Below are 4,425 nucleotides of genomic sequence, written 5' to 3'. Positions count from 1 at the left end.
GTCTGACTATATCGGACACAAGTGCCGTTGGATAATTTTTGCAACCTGCTACTAATTGTGCTGACAATTTTTATGGCTGTCATATAAAATATTGGAAAATTATGCAGAAATAATGCGTATGGCAAATGTTGCCATAGACTTTTCCATCTGCTGCCGGGCGCGTATGAAGTAGCTTTTATCAAGGAAAATTAGAGCGTGAAATAAACCAAGAAATGCTCGTATGCTGGCAAGCTCGATTTATTGGCAGTAATAAATCATATAGTACAAACGGAAAGCTGGCCTTGAGCTCGAATGGGGGTTGCGCATATACAGAAAAACCTAAATACCCAGCACTGAGTTCCTCAGGCATCGCTTGGGGCAACAGCTTCCTGCTGGAGAGAGAGTAGCCGAAAATATATTAATGAAATATGCTCAAGTAACAAAGTATCAAACTGTTTGTTTGTCTCAGGTTGGTTTCATTCATAAAATCAAATCCATGGAGCCTGGCAACATTTTAAAATGTGAAGCACGTGCAGCGTCTCGCTATTTGCTATGGAAGTTGATAGCATCTCGAGGAAAAAACGGGCAAGAAATGAGGAATCATAAATGAAACAGAATTTGAGATACAAATTAAGAGAAACACACGAAAAAGTGGCCACAAAAGGTGCGGGCGTAGCTCGCTGGCACTCCAAAAAAATAACTGAAGTCTTGAGAAAAGTGAATGAAAAGTTTTTTGTTTTTCGGTAGGTGATATTCAGAGCGCGTGCTGGGACAAGATTGGAATCATCTGCAGCCTATCGTTGGCCCAGCTCTCGCCCAGACTTTTTAATTGTCGCGCACTCAAATTGTTCGAAAGGGTGTGAGAGAACTCAGGAGTTGCCTGTTGATGGCTTCATTCATAAGAAACGCCTTTTCGGGCAGGTAAACAAAGTAATCAAATCTATAAGAACACAAAATTAACCTTCTGCTGATGATCTTCAGTGGCAGCGGAAACCGTATATTGAGGAAATCTCTATCAATAGACGCTATCTAAGAAGAATTCCTCAGAAAACGGATATTCGAAAAGAAGGAACAAAACTACTCAGAATGAAAGGCTTTCTAACTTCTATTAGGACCAATAAAGATCTCAATTGGTTTTCTTTTTAAAATGTCAAGTATAATTCATTCTTGAATATTTTTATAACTTATCATATGATATGATATAGGGGTCCGATATCATAAAGCTGCCATAGTAACTCGGCATTCATAAATTACACTTTGCTTCCTATATATTTTTAAAATCTTATCAGCATCTGACTACTATATCATAAAGCTGCAATAGGAAAGATCGGAGGAAAAGTAGGTTCTTATATAGCATTTACGAGCTTCGTCATTCCGAGCATTTGTCTACAGTAATTCCTTCCAACAACTTTCATATTCCCTAGACAAAGTTAAGATCAAAGTAATTTATTTATCATAAAATAAATGCAATAACAAGTTCAGCAGCAGATAATATAAAGATTTAAATGGGGAGTATGCATAGGTACATCTGCTTCTTAATAAGAAAGTTTTCTGATAAATTCCTCCTCCGTTGCCCCAAAGTCGAGAAGGTCCATTTCAATAGTTGGCCACATTTGGCGTTGCGTTTGCGTTGGGGCGGTTGAGAGTTTCCATAAATTAAAATAGAATTCCAGGTATGATCGCGCTGGCATCCTTATAAGCTGATCGCCGTGGCCGGGCCATTTACGGGTGCTTTGGCAGCGAGACTCCGACACAGGCAACGACTAAATCTGGCGTCCCAGTGATGGACACGTGCCTAGCCGCAGTTCTGTAATTTAAATTTTAATTTCCTTTTTTAATTGCATTCAATTAGCGAACGAACTGCATTTGGCTCGGCCGCAGCTCGCAGAGCCAGAGCCAGAGCCAGAGCCAGAGCTGCCAATCAGCCAGCTAAGGAGCGGCGATCTAATAAACTGTCATAAGGTCTGTCAAACGGACTTCGTCCGGGCTCTCCTCTCTCCTATTATTAATATTATTATATATGACAGCTCAAAGTTCATAAATTCCGTTTAGTTAACATATATTTCGACTCTCGAGCAGCTGCTGTAAGATCTTCAAAGTGCTGCAGCCTCCTACTGCATGCCTTCTGTATCTGTATCTGTATCTGTATCTGCGTCTGCCTCTGTATTTGTATCTGTATCTGTATCTGTGTGTCTTTTGGTCTTGTTGTTGACTTGAGACTGGTCGCCGTGGGTTGTATCATTCTATTGACCATTTATGGTGTGGAGCATGTTTTTGCCTTCGGTCGTGTAATGTGACTAATTGGAACTGCAGCAACTGGAATTGTTGCTCATTGTTCAACATAATTACCCAGCACTTGCCGGCCGATCAACAACTTCTCCAGACACTGACATTGACTTTGACTCTGGCTTTGACTTTGACTCTGGCTTTGACTTTGATGTTGTCATCGCACACAAAACTGCATCACAAATGAGCCTCAATTTTTAATCAACTGTTATCCCCGACAAGAAGTTCTACCCATAGTTCCTCAACGTCTTCGACACGCTCAGGTAGCCAAAGGCTGGGCAGGTGTTTTGTTCGCCTTGTTTGACATTTTATGAAATTTATGACATTATTTTTACACTCACGACCTTTCTGCGGAAATCAGTGCATATTGTGCTAACAAACTGAACGCACAGCATGAGTGCGCCCAGCATTTGCCCAACCTCATAATAAATGTCATAATATTCACAATGCAACTATATTACGAACCTTAATAATTGCATAGAGTGCAAAAAATATTCCTGAGAAACATAAATTTGAGCTATTTTTATTATTTTAGGCGCCACCTAAAAGACTGCTTAGGAGTTGATATAGGGGCAAGGCAGCTCAACTAATATATTGATAGAGTTCATAACTTTTCAGCCCAATTTTCTCTGGAATTTTTGAAGATTCTCTAAGATCACAGTCAAATGAAAACAAATTCTTTGCTTGATATTTATCCCAACTTCATCTTTAAGGATTTTAGTTTTCTGATTGCTTGAACTAGGATTTTCCATCTGAACATTTACTAAATATGTTAATAATATGATACAATGATGCCCAATTATTATTAGTCACTTTTCTGACAGTTCTTTAAGGATTCTAATGTTATTAACAACTTTGAGAAGATGTTTAAAGTAGGATATCATCCAAGTTATCTCTGGACCGAGAACTTATTTTAAACTAAACTCTGACTTTTATTTCTCAGAGGATTAATAGATGTTAGTTTTGTAATCGCTTAAGGAGGGCTTTTATGATAAAATGAACAATTAAATAATACATTTTTTTTTTTGACTACTTGGAAAAGTATAATTAAGATTACTTCTAATCTGATGTTTCTCTGGAACTGAACTTATCGAAAACTGAACTCGTGAGTTCCATTTCGCAAGGATTGAAGTCTTGTGATCGTTTGAAGAAATAGGTTTGTCTTCTTCTTAACTTTTACTGAAAATCGATATGATATAATGATGGTAAATTATATATTAGACATTTTTTACAGCTAAAAGAGAGACTATGTTTAGGATTAGAAATCATCTGCGGTTCTCTGGAACTGGAACTTGTTGAAAATTGAACTCTGAGTTATATTTCTCATCTGAAGCTTAGAGGATTTTGGTCTTGTGATCGCTTGACTTTTACTGATATAATTATATACTTCTTTGACAGCTTCGAAACTATGTTTATGATTAGATATAAAATGCGGCTTCTATGGAACTTGAACTTTTTGAAGACTGAATCCAAATTCCCATCTGAATGATTTTGTGCCCGCTTTTGGGCGTGATTTAGCTTATATAGGATTCTGTTTAAATTTAATATTGATTAGCTTATTAACTCTGAAGCTTGCTAAAACTCCAGTGAATTCAAAGCCTGTTCTCACTGGAGCCACTCTCCAGTGTGTCGTTTCAATATGTTCGAAATTCGTTTCAAATTAAGTATTTGAATAATTTTATTCTCCTTTTTGCATTTGAAATATATGAGCAGTAGGCAGCAGTTGGCCAGAACCCGGGCCGGGCCGGGCCGGACTCAGCTGTGGCTGAGTTACGGCCAAATTGCGTGCAAAATGGGAGAAGCTTTTCCATTTAGCAATTGTCGTGCCCTCTTCAATAAGCCCCGGCAATTGCGCGAAATGAAGTGTACCGAGGGCAGAGAGAGAGAGAGAGAGAGAGAGAGGGAGAGGGAGAGCTCCTTTGTCAACATTTTAAATGCATTTTTATTGAGATTCATATCGCGAAATTGCGCAGCCTGTGCAGGAATTGAATGCGTCTTTGAATTGAGTTCAAATTCCTTAAATTATTGCCCACCCCGGCCTCATAGGCACACACACACGCATATGCCGAGGCTTTTCCGATTCCAAACCCCAATTCGAGTGTGTGTTTCTCTTTGTCTGGGCTCGAGTTTAAAATCGTTTTTGGCAACTCGCACGTTTTA

General features: G+C 38.7%; 1 long non-coding RNA gene across 1 annotated transcript; it reads left to right on the top strand.

Moving 5' to 3' along the window:
* The first annotated feature begins 430 nt into the window (after positions 1-430).
* On the top strand, positions 431-1,095 carry LOC135433951 (uncharacterized). Its single transcript, XR_010437164.1, has 3 exons — positions 431-643; positions 727-900; positions 961-1,095. It is a non-coding gene; the product is annotated as an uncharacterized LOC135433951 (long non-coding RNA).
* The last annotated feature ends 3,330 nt before the right edge of the window (positions 1,096-4,425 follow it).

Source organism: Drosophila montana, unplaced genomic scaffold (assembly GCF_035044405.1).
Source record: "Drosophila montana isolate Dmon_TW-CO22-7 unplaced genomic scaffold, ASM3504440v1 contig_3240_1, whole genome shotgun sequence".
Taxonomy (NCBI): domain Eukaryota; kingdom Metazoa; phylum Arthropoda; class Insecta; order Diptera; family Drosophilidae; genus Drosophila; species Drosophila montana.
Note: the sequence above shows the minus strand (reverse complement) of the source record. Positions and strands in the feature narration are given on the sequence as shown.